At 41.4% G+C, this 13,212-nt stretch overlaps 2 pseudogenes; one reads left to right on the top strand and one right to left on the bottom strand.

Annotated features, from left to right (window-relative positions):
* Positions 1 to 1,368: 1,368 nt before the first annotated feature.
* Positions 1,369 to 1,487, bottom strand: LOC134944932 (5S ribosomal RNA; annotated as a pseudogene).
* A 7,495-nt stretch (positions 1,488 to 8,982) lies between these two features.
* Positions 8,983 to 9,101, top strand: LOC134944927 (5S ribosomal RNA; annotated as a pseudogene).
* The last annotated feature ends 4,111 nt before the right edge of the window (positions 9,102 to 13,212 follow it).

Below are 13,212 nucleotides of genomic sequence, written 5' to 3'. Positions count from 1 at the left end.
CTTCGTGGCACACTCCAAACGGCAGTATACCTCCAAATATCTATCGCTCCAGTCAGCTCTTACACTTAATTTTCAACAATTTAAAAGCTGTCCTACCCCTACCAATAGAAAATCTTACCTACAATCCAAAACACATTTTGAAGAATATATGGGATCTATGGGTGATCGACACATGTTCTCGGTCAACTACCGATTCTATAGGTTCTGCAATAAAACCGTGAAATTACTCACTAACCTCCTCAAGGGCTCCCGTCCACCCGCGCTGATTCATCCTCTCCGCAAGACCCCAGACGCGCTCACTGTCGCTGATCTAGAAATTGCTGATGTCCTTAGTGCATTCTATAGTCGGCTGTATTCTGATCCTCTCCCTCCACCCTCACCCTCCACGCACACTGATGCTTCATTTTGGGAGGCCATCCACCCTCCTCGACTCCTTCCTAAGGATGCGGAATTGCTTATGGCACCCATATCCCTCTCCGAAGTGGAGAAGGCCATACGCCATACTAAGTCTGACAAAGCCCCGGGCCCAGATGGCTTTAGCGGGGACTTTTATAAAGTCCTTCTCCCCCATGTAGGTCCAGTCCTCATCACCACCCTTAATTCTATGATGTCCTCACTCAGAACTCCACCCCATTTTAATTCTGCCACCCTCAAATTACTGCCTAAACCAGACAGGGATCTGTCACTACCTGAATCTTACCGCCCTATATCACTATTAAACTTAGACTACAAATTACTCACAAAAATACTAGCAGACAGATTGAAACCTCTCATGCCCCTTTTGGTCCACCCAGACCAATCGGTTTTCATAGCTGGGCGCCACTCCGAAATTAACATTCGTCAGGTCCTTTCAGCCATTTCTGTCTCTGATGCTTCCCCCCTAACTTCCAACTTGTTGCTTTCACTAGATGCCGAGAAGGAATTTGATCATGTAGACTGGCAACACTTATTCCTTACAACAAAAGGGAGAGAAGAAGACTCTTTTGTGGGTGCACTCTTGTATGTTTAAGAGGTCTCAGAAGAGACAATAAGTAAAGATTATAAATGAATTTTTAAATATAACTTTTATTAACAATAATTGATAAAATAGTAGAGTTTACTGTCAAAAATTGGAGGTAGGGGTGGGGGGAAGGGTGGGGGGGAGTTGGGGAAAAGAAAGGGGGAACACAGAACGAATTAATTACAGTGTAAATACTGAATATTGTTCTGGAATGCCTGGGTGCGATAATAACAGCTGGAGACCCTGAAAATTGAAGCGTTTTTATTCTCTCATGAGCGATGATGAGGAGACAGATGGGATGATTAAAGATGGAATGAGCAAGATGAATCTGCTGTCAGTGTTAGACGCTGAGCAAAACCGTCCAGGAATTTCTACTAAACTGAGTATTCCTCGAGAGTCTCCCACTCGAGTACTGACCCAGCCCTACACTGCTTAGCTTCCAAGATCGGAAGGATTCGGGCGTTACCAGTGTGGTATGATAGTAGAAAAAATATTAGATATCGAGGGCTCGAGAATCACTGATGAGAGTTCACGAAAATGGAGAAATAAGAGAAAAGAAAAGACAAGAGAATGGGTGGAGGAGGAAAATAGGGGATCTGCTGCCACCGTTAGACCGGGATAATTACCCCTGAATCAGTGGTGAGAGTCCTGAAGATAGTATAAAGTGAGGAAAAGGAAACGATACTGATAGGTAAAAAAAATTTTTTTGAGATTGGTTGATAGACAATGGGCTGCTTGATTGCAGGATGCTGATAGTACCTATGATAAAGGTACTAGGTGTGATAAAAAGCAATTTGTACACAATTAGCAGTCAAATAAATTGATTAGACCCATACATCACCATCAATTTGCTACTATCAGATTATTACAATTATACCAAAATGGTATCAGGTGGAAAAAGAAGGAGAAAATGAACAACAATTTCTTATTTGTGTTCCGCTGTATGCAGAGCTGCAGAAATACTATATAATATGATTGCAAGATGCTGATAGTACCTATGATAAAGGTACTTGGTGTGATAAAGAGCAATTGTACACAATTAGCAGATAATTAAATTGATTGGAACCATGCATCACCATCAATTTGATGCTGACAGATTATTGCACATTGTACCAAAATGGTATCAGGTGAAAAGAGAAAGAGATAATGAACAACAGTTGATTATACAGAGCTGCAGCAATGCTATATAATACGCAGTATAGAGGATAGTGATAAATTGCTCAGCCAAATGATTAGATCAATATTAATGACTGAAAATAAAGGTTTAAACAGTATCCTATGTGGTATTAAGCCGCTAAATGCCGACTATCTGTAAAACGGGTACTTGCAAAAAACAGCTTGATGAATGCTATTATCAAATATAAATATGCAAAAAGATGCTGATATTGAGCAGATATTACCCGGAATTGTATGGAACGATCAGTCACTAATATGAGCAGGATACTTTCTGAGTGCGGAATGTCCGTGTCAAAGTCCAGGCAAATTGAAGATGCAGGATACACTGGTTCCCAGGAGCTGAGCAGTTCGTTTATAGCCGCACTGCCGATCAAAGTACCTGATGTATTGTGGAGACGTGGTCAGGTTGGCTGAGGAGAAGAGAGACACAATGTTCCTGGTCCCATCGCGGCAGTATCTAGCGGCGGCGGGTTGATGCAGCGGCTGCTGGGGAAAGAGCGGCTCGTGGTTCAGGATGTCCGGAATCAGCTGTCACACCCAGGCAGTGGGGGTAGGGAACGGAAAACTAGTTTCACCCGTTCACCGGGCTTGATCACTTCCTGTTCCCAGAGGGGATAGTGCAGGCTTTATCTTGCAAGGGAGCTGGTCGTTGTCCAATCAAAAGGGAGGCGTGTCCTGTGTTTGTAAATTGCTGCACAGGTGGAACGGTTGTTCTGTTTAGTATTGGTTCCCTATTATGCTTGCAATTAGTGGCCCATTGCACAAAAGGAAAAAACAGAGAATATGTGTGAGAAATATACAAGGTTATTAGATAAAAAATGAGCATCTTGCTTATTATATAAGTGGACATAGTGAAAAAATGGAAATAAAAATAAAAAAAATTAATAAAAATAAAATGGGGAAAATTAGCAAAAAAGAATAAATGAATGAAAATAATAAAATTGAAGCTTTCACAAATTGTTTATGAAATATTTAGATGATAAGAATAGATTAAATTTAAGTATAATAAATGATAATTGCTGGAAAAATATGTTAGGACAGCATATCTTGTCTGGAGTTATAAACAAACACGTTGTAAACATTGCATGAGGATATTCATAAATATGTTAATTTAGATTAATAATGCAAGTGACGTCGATGGAAGTGGTGGGAATGATTGTGAGAAAGGATGGTATGGAAAGGATGGGGAGTGAGGTGGAAAGGAATGGGGGGGATGGAGTGGGGGGGGGGGAAAGGTGGGGGAGAGAGGGGGAAGGGGGGAGGGGGTTTAAGATTGTGGGGTGTTGGGGTGTTGGGATATGGTTGGGGTGTTGTGGTTTGCAGTGTGGTGGGAATGTGTGTGTGGTGTCGAAGGTGATGATCCTGTGTGGGCGAGAAGTATAATGATATGGTGAGATGAGGAAGGGGGGTAGAGATGTAAGGGATAGGAGTGGGTTGACAATGGGAGTGCTGTGTGGAAACGTGTTAGTAGGTTGTGAAATATGTCGGAATTTGCTGGGTCACTGTAATGGGATGGATGTGAGGTGCATGTGAATGGACTGCGGATGTGATGGTGCCGAGTATGTGGTGGAGGTGGGCGTGAAAGTGCTGATGAAAGAAGGGTGAATGTGATGTGTTATGAATAGGGGTGTACTGGATGTGAGTGTACTGAGGGGTGTAAGGGAAGGAAGCGAGGACACTTGATGGGTGCTATATAGAAAGTAGGTTACAGAAATGCACTGTAATTGATGTATTCATTCAGACCCAATGGTTTGAGACAACCTAACCTGAAAGTCCATTCACTTTCCTTCTTAATAAGTTCTTTGCTTAAGTCACCACCGCGTATGCCTAGATGGACCCTATCTAGGCCAAAGGCGCGCATATCACTTGGTGAGTCATGATGTGCAGCATGGTAGTGTCTGGCTACTGATGTTAGTTTTTTGCCTTTTTGAAGATCTGACGATGAGTTGCGAATGGAGCCCATATGTTCTAAAATCCTAGTTTTGAATTTTCTAGTCGTCATGCCTACATATCGTTGATTGCAAGGACAGGTTAGACAATAGACTACTCCTTGTGTGTCGCAGTTGAAGAAGTGTTGTATGGAAATATCCTTGCCATGTCTGTCCTTGACACAGTCAGTTATCTGTATCTGTGGGCAAGCCTTACATTGCCCACATGGAAAGGATCCCTTAGGGAGTTTGGATTTGGTCATTTCACGTGAAAAATGGCTCTGAACCAACGTGTCTTTGATGTTCTTAGATTTCCTCCAACTGATTTGTAAAGTGGGATCCAATAAAGGTGATAACTCTGGATCCAGATGTAGGACAGGTAGATGTTTCTGAATGGCCTTTTTTAGTAGACGCCATTCGGGACAGAAGGTCCCTACAAATCGAATCTTGGTGTCAGCCTTTTGTTCTTGGAGTTTGTCCTGGAAGATCAGGGAATCCCTGTTGGTTTTTGAAATAGATTGTTGAGCTCTCTTCAGAGAGCGTTTACTGTATCCCCGAGCTTGTAACCTGGTCATAAGTTCTCTGCTTTTCTGTTTTAACACCTTCTCCTCTGTGCAGTTGCGTCTAAGACGAAGAAATTCCCCTTTTGGGATGTTTTCAATAGTAGGTGGGAAATGTGAGCTTGTTTGGTGCAATATACTGTTTGTGGCTGTATCCTTACGAAAGAGTTCTGTAGCCAAAGTCCCACTTGTTGTCTTGTAGATATTCAAGTCCAAAAAAGATATCTTGTCTCTGCTGATTGAGTGAGTGAGAAAAATGTTCAAATCGTTTACATTGAGGATGTTAATGAAGTCCAACAGGAGTTTCTCATCTCCTTCCCAGATCACAAAGATATCATCAATATATCTCAGCCAATTGATGATATGTTTTGTGTAGATATGATTATCATCGTTGAAGACTATTGTTTGTTCCCACCAGCCGAGGAACAGGTTGGCGTATGTGGGTGCACAGGCTGCACCCATTGCTGTTCCCCGAATTTGCTGAAAAAATTGGTCACCAAAGGTGAAATAATTTTTATTGAGAACAAAACTCAACATTTCACATAGGAAATCATGAAATACATTTTTTTCTTCCATATCCAGGAAGAATTTGGTGGCTTGTATTCCTTGTGAGTGTGAAATACTGCTATACAGGGCTTCCACATCTAAGGTGACTAGGATACAGTTCTCATTTAGACATATGTCATGTATTTTCCTTAGGAGATCAGAAGTGTCCTTAAGGTAGGAGGGTAATGTCATGACATGGTCTCTGAGATGTAAATCCAGAAATTTGCTTGGGGTTTCCAAGAGTCCCCCATTCCCTGACACTATGGGTCTCCCTGGTGGTTTGTTGATATTCTTGTGTATTTTTGGCAATAAGTAAAAGGTAGGAACCCTGGGATTCGAGACCTCAAGGTATTTAGCCTCTTGTTGTGTGATAGCTCCAGTGGCAAATGCCTCTGTAATCATGTGCATGTATTGCTTGTGGAATTTTATTGTGGGATTAAGTGGCAATCTGATATAACAGGATGTGTCCACCAGTTGTCTCCGTGCTTCCTCTTCATACATTGCGATGGGCCATATGACAATGTTACCACCCTTATCCGAGGGTTTGATAACGGTGTCAGTCCATGTTTTAATCTCTTTAAGAGCTTGTCTCTCTCTGTATTTGAGATTTTTGGTGAGACATCTTTTGCGAGAATTGGTCTGGATCTCGTCAAATTCTTTGGAGACTAGATCCAAAAAGACCCTGATTTCTGGGCTGTTGGTGTCAGGAGGGAAAAAGGTGGACTTCAGTTTGCATGTGGGTCTTATTTTTCGTGAAGCAGGGATGTCCGAGGCTGATTCCATATGCAGCTCCTCCAGTATTTGGATAGCTGTATAATCTTCTTCGGTCAGTGGTGTTATTGATACACTAGGATCCTCCAAAGGTCCTGAATGGCTGGATAGTGAAGTCATAATACTTGAGTCAACAGAGGATTTAGCAAAAAAAATTTTTAATAATAATTTGCGGCCGAAGAGTCTGAGATCCTTCTCCCACAGAAACCTATCAAAGGGTGATGTGGGTGAAAAAGATAGACCCTTGCTAAGAACCTCTAATTGATCTTCCGTAATGATTTTGGTACTGAGGTTGATAATTTGTAATTTGTCGGTAGTTGTCACTTCCTGGTTGTCCGTACCGGATAGTGAGATGTTCTTGGGGTGGTCCAATCTCGCTTGTTTCTGTCTGTGTTTCGTCCCCCCCCTTCTTGTCGGCCTTGTGGCTTGCTTCTGCCTCTGGTATGTTGGCCTCTCCCTAAAAAAGGGTCCTCACTTTTGTTGTATCTATGGGTGTGGGTACTTCCTTCAGGATGTTCCGTGGCGGAGTCTTCACTGTATGATGATTCTAATTCCGAAGAGCTCGGATCTTCTCTAGGTGGTCCTCCTCTAGGACGTGGAGTGGGAGAATGCCAACGAAAGATTTTTCCTAGGGAGAAGTCGTTTTTGTCTCGTAGGAATTTGGTGCGTTTCCTTTCTATAATATTGGTTTCATATATATCCAGATCTTTCTTGTATTTTTCAAATGTGTTTTGGAAAGATAGGTCTTTCTCCCAGGTTTCTAAGTTTTGACCCAATTCTTCGATATTTTTTTCTACTTGATCTAATATCAGATTGTCATGTTTCCGACATATTTCACAACCTACTAACACGTTTCCACACAGCACTCCCATTGTCAACCCACTCCTATCCCTTACATCTCTACCCCCCTTCCTCATCTCACCATATCATTATACTTCTCGCCCACACAGGATCATCACCTTCGACACCACACACACATTCCCACCACACTGCAAACCACAACACCCCAACCATATCCCAACACCCCAACACCCCACAATCTTAAACCCCCTCCCCCCTTCCCCCTCTCTCCCCCGCCTTTCCCCCCCCCCCACTCCATCCCCCCCATTCCTTTCCACCTCACTCCCCATCCTTTCCATACCATCCTTTCTCACAATCATTCCCACCACTTCCATCGACGTCACTTGCATTATTAATCTAAATTAACATATTTATGAATATCCTCATGCAATGTTTACAACGTGTTTGTTTATAACTCCAGACAAGATATGCTGTCCTAACATATTTTTCCAGCAATTATCATTTATTATACTTAAATTTAATCTATTCTTATCATCTAAATATTTCATAAACAATTTGTGAAAGCTTCAATTTTATTATTTTCATTCATTTATTCTTTTTTGCTAATTTTCCCCATTTTATTTTTATTTATTTTTTTTATTTTTATTTCCATTTTTTCACTATGTCCACTTATATAATAAGCAAGATGCTAATTTTTTATCTAATAACCTTGTATATTTCTCACACATATTCTCTGTTTTTTCCTTTTGTGCAATGGGCCACTAATTGCAAGCATAATAGGGAACCAATACTAAACAGAACAACCGTTCCACCTGTGCAGCAATTTACAAACACAGGACACGCCTCCCTTTTGATTGGACAACGACCAGCTCCCTTGCAAGATAAAGCCTGCACTATCCCCTCTGGGAACAGGAAGTGATCAAGCCCGGTGAACGGGTGAAACTAGTTTTCCGTTCCCTACCCCCACTGCCTGGGTGTGACAGCTGATTCCGGACATCCTGAACCACGAGCCGCTCTTTCCCCAGCAGCCGCTGCATCAACCCGCCGCCGCTAGATACTGCCGCGATGGGACCAGGAACATTGTGTCTCTCTTCTCCTCAGCCAACCTGACCACGTCTCCACAATACATCAGGTACTTTGATCGGCAGTGCGGCTATAAACGAACTGCTCAGCTCCTGGGAACCAGTGTATCCTGCATCTTCAATTTGCCTGGACTTTGACACGGACATTCCGCACTCAGAAAGTATCCTGCTCATATTAGTGACTGATCGTTCCATACAATTCCGGGTAATATCTGCTCAATATCAGCATCTTTTTGCATATTTATATTTGATAATAGCATTCATCAAGCTGTTTTTTGCAAGTACCCGTTTTACAGATAGTCGGCATTTAGCGGCTTAATACCACATAGGATACTGTTTAAACCTTTATTTTCAGTCATTAATATTGATCTAATCATTTGGCTGAGCAATTTATCACTATCCTCTATACTGCGTATTATATAGCATTGCTGCAGCTCTGTATAATCAACTGTTGTTCATTATCTCTTTCTCTTTTCACCTGATACCATTTTGGTACAATGTGCAATAATCTGTCAGCATCAAATTGATGGTGATGCATGGTTCCAATCAATTTAATTATCTGCTAATTGTGTACAATTGCTCTTTATCACACCAAGTACCTTTATCATAGGTACTATCAGCATCTTGCAATCATATTATATAGTATTTCTGCAGCTCTGCATACAGCGGAACACAAATAAGAAATTGTTGTTCATTTTCTCCTTCTTTTTCCACCTGATACCATTTTGGTATAATTGTAATAATCTGATAGTAGCAAATTGATGGTGATGTATGGGTCTAATCAATTTATTTGACTGCTAATTGTGTACAAATTGCTTTTTATCACACCTAGTACCTTTATCATAGGTACTATCAGCATCCTGCAATCAAGCAGCCCATTGTCTATCAACCAATCTCAAAAAATTTTTTTTTTCCTATCAGTATCGTTTCCTTTTCCTCACTTTATACTATCTTCAGGACTCTCACCACTGATTCAGGGGTAATTATCCCGGTCTAACGGTGGCAGCAGATCCCCTATTTTCCTCCTCCACCCATTCTCTTGTCTTTTCTTTTCTCTTATTTCTCCATTTTCGTGAACTCTCATCAGTGATTCTCGAGCCCTCGATATCTAATATTTTTTCTACTATCATACCACACTGGTAACGCCCGAATCCTTCCGATCTTGGAAGCTAAGCAGTGTAGGGCTGGGTCAGTACTCGAGTGGGAGACTCTCGAGGAATACTCAGTTTAGTAGAAATTCCTGGACGGTTTTGCTCAGCGTCTAACACTGACAGCAGATTCATCTTGCTCATTCCATCTTTAATCATCCCATCTGTCTCCTCATCATCGCTCATGAGAGAATAAAAACGCTTCAATTTTCAGGGTCTCCAGCTGTTATTATCGCACCCAGGCATTCCAGAACAATATTCAGTATTTACACTGTAATTAATTCGTTCTGTGTTCCCCCTTTCTTTTCCCCAACTCCCCCCCACCCTTCCCCCCACCCCTACCTCCAATTTTTGACAGTAAACTCTACTATTTTATCAATTATTGTTAATAAAAGTTATATTTAAAAATTCATTTATAATCTTTACTTATTGTCTCTTCTGAGACCTCTTAAACATACAAGAGTGCACCCACAAAAGAGTCTTCTTCTCTCCCTTTTGTTGTATGTCTTACCACTGACTCAGGGTGCACCACCAAACTCAAGATAACATTAGAAAACTCAGATTTTCTCGTTGTATTATGTATTTTGGTTCTAACAATATCTATTAGATACCTTACCATTCTCCAGTGCGGTATACCCCCAATACATTCATGTATTCAGTACACTGAGCCAAGACTCAGTTTTCCATACCTTGCACGGATTTATATACCTTGCTATAGGATCTCTTTCCTTTTGTATAGTAGTCGCTTCTGTTATAACAACATTCCCTTTCCTCTTTTCATTTTTTCCCCCCACTGTATATTGTTATATTCAAGGCAATGACAGCATTTTCATTAAAAACTGAACTAACATCCAAACGTAGAAACGTAGAGGAATTTGGAGATATTTTTTCAGATACCTTCCACAATCCCAGCACTCCCAAAGACTGGAAATCTGATTTATCAAAATGACAGAAAAACCTTCAAAAAAGGATTAGGCTCACCTGGGATATCACTACATTAGAAAACTACCACAAAAATAAATTATCACCCAGAGGCTTACGACCACGTATCTTCCCCTCCTTCCCTTTGGCCACAGACAACCTTAAAACTGAATGGGAAAACAGCCTATTAAAATGTTCTAATGAACTAATTCTAATCTTGATCAAACATGACAATCTGATATTAGATCAAGTAGAAAAAAATATCGAAGAATTGGGTCAAAACTTAGAAACCTGGGAGAAAGACCTATCTTTCCAAAACACATTTGAAAAATACAAGAAAGATCTGGATATATATGAAACCAATATTATAGAAAGGAAACGCACCAAATTCCTACGAGACAAAAACGACTTCTCCCTAGGAAAAATCTTTCGTTGGCATTCTCCCACTCCACGTCCTAGAGGAGGACCACCTAGAGAAGATCCGAGCTCTTCGGAATTAGAATCATCATACAGTGAAGACTCCGCCACGGAACATCCTGAAGGAAGTACCCACACCCATAGATACAACAAAAGTGAGGACCCTTTTTTAGGGAGAGGCCAACATACCAGAGGCAGAAGCAAGCCACAAGGCCGACAAGAAGGGGGGGGACGAAACACAGACAGAAACAAGCGAGATTGGACCACCCCAAGAACATCTCACTATCCGGTACGGACAACCAGGAAGTGACAACTACCGACAAATTACAAATTATCAACCTCAGTACCAAAATCATTACGGAAGATCAATTAGAGGTTCTTAGCAAGGGTCTATCTTTTTCACCCACATCACCCTTTGATAGGTTTCTGTGGGAGAAGGATCTCAGACTCTTCGGCCGCAAATTATTATTAAAAATTTTTTTTGCTAAATCCTCTGTTGACTCAAGTATTATGACTTCACTATCCAGCCATTCAGGACCTTTGGAGGATCCTAGTGTATCAATAACACCACTGACCGAAGAAGATTATACAGCTATCCAAATACTGGAGGAGCTGCATATGGAATCAGCCTCGGACATCCCTGCTTCACGAAAAATAAGACCCACGTGCAAACTGAAGTCCACCTTTTTCCCTCCTGACACCAACAGCCCAGAAATCAGGGTCTTTTTGGATCTAGTCTCCAAAGAATTTGACGAGATCCAGACCAATTCTCGCAAAAGATGTCTCACCAAAAATCTCAAATACAGAGAGAGACAAGCTCTTAAAGAGATTAAAACATGGACTGACACCGTTATCAAACCCTCGGATAAGGGTGGTAACATTGTCATATGGCCCATCGCAATGTATGAAGAGGAAGCACGGAGACAACTGGTGGACACATCCTGTTATATCAGATTGCCACTTAATCCCACAATAAAATTCCACAAGCAATACATGCACATGATTACAGAGGCATTTGCCACTGGAGCTATCACACAACAAGAGGCTAAATACCTTGAGGTCTCGAATCCCAGGGTTCCTACCTTTTACTTATTGCCAAAAATACACAAGAATATCAACAAACCACCTGGGAGACCCATAGTGTCAGGGAATGGGGGACTCTTGGAAACCCCAAGCAAATTTCTGGATTTACATCTCAGAGACCATGTCATGACATTACCCTCCTACCTTAAGGACACTTCTGATCTCCTAAGGAAAATACATGACATATGTCTAAATGAGAACTGTATCCTAGTCACCTTAGATGTGGAAGCCCTGTATAGCAGTATTTCACACTCACAAGGAATACAAGCCACCAAATTCTTCCTGGATATGGAAGAAAAAAATGTATTTCATGATTTCCTATGTGAAATGTTGAGTTTTGTTCTCAATAAAAATTATTTCACCTTTGGTGACCAATTTTTTCAGCAAATTCGGGGAACAGCAATGGGTGCAGCCTGTGCACCCACATACGCCAACCTGTTCCTCGGCTGGTGGGAACAAACAATAGTCTTCAACGATGATAATCATATCTACACAAAACATATCATCAATTGGCTGAGATATATTGATGATATCTTTGTGATCTGGGAAGGAGATGAGAAACTCCTGTTGGACTTCATTAACATCCTCAATGTAAACGATTTGAACATTTTTCTCACTCACTCAATCAGCAGAGACAAGAATTCTTTTTTGGACTTGAATATCTACAAGACAACAAGTGGGACTTTGGCTACAGAACTCTTTCGTAAGGATACAGCCACAAACAGTATATTGCACCAAACAAGCTCACATTTCCCACCTACTATTGAAAACATCCCAAAAGGGGAATTTCTTCGTCTTAGACGCAACTGCACAGAGGAGAAGGTGTTCAAACAGAAAAGCAGAGAACTTATGACCAGGTTACAAGCTCGGGGATACAGTAAACGCTCTCTGAAGAGAGCTCAACAATCTATTTCAAAAACCAACAGGGAATCCCTGATCTTCCAGGACAAACTCCAAGAACAAAAGGCTGACACCAAGATTCGATTTGTAGGGACCTTCTGTCCCGAATGGCGTCTACTAAAAAAGGCCATTCAGAAACATCTACCTGTCCTACATCTGGATCCAGAGTTATCACCTTTATTGGATCCCACTTTACAAATCAGTTGGAGGAGATCTAAGAACATCAAAGACACGTTGGTTCAGAGCCATTTTTCACGTGAAATGACCAAATCCAAACTCCCTAAGGGATCCTTTCCATGTGGGCAATGTAAGGCTTGCCCACAGATACAGATAACTGACTGTGTCAAGGACAGACATGGCAAGGATATTTCCATACAACACTTCTTCAACTGCGACACACAAGGAGTAGTCTATTGTCTAACCTGTCCTTGCAATCAACGATATGTAGGCATGACGACTAGAAAATTAAAAACTAGGATTTTAGAACATATGGGCTCCATTCGCAACTCATCGTCAGATCTTCAAAAAGGCAAAAAACTAACATCAGTAGCCAGACACTACCATGCTGCACATCATGACTCACCAAGTGATATGCGCGCCTTTGGCCTAGATAGGGTCCATCTAGGCATACGCGGTGGTGACTTAAGCAAAGAACTTATTAAGAAGGAAAGTGAATGGACTTTCAGGTTAGGTTGTCTCAAACCATTGGGTCTGAATGAATACATCAATTACAGTGCATTTCTGTAACCTACTTTCTATATAGCACCCATCAAGTGTCCTCGCTTCCTTCCCTTACACCCCTCAGTACACTCACATCCAGTACACCCCTATTCATAACACATCACATTCACCCTTCTTTCATCAGCACTTTCACGCCCA

The sequence above is a fragment of the Pseudophryne corroboree genome, chromosome 1 (genome assembly GCF_028390025.1).
Source record: "Pseudophryne corroboree isolate aPseCor3 chromosome 1, aPseCor3.hap2, whole genome shotgun sequence".
Taxonomy (NCBI): Eukaryota; Metazoa; Chordata; class Amphibia; order Anura; family Myobatrachidae; genus Pseudophryne; species Pseudophryne corroboree.
This window is presented reverse-complemented; position numbering and strand designations above follow the sequence as displayed.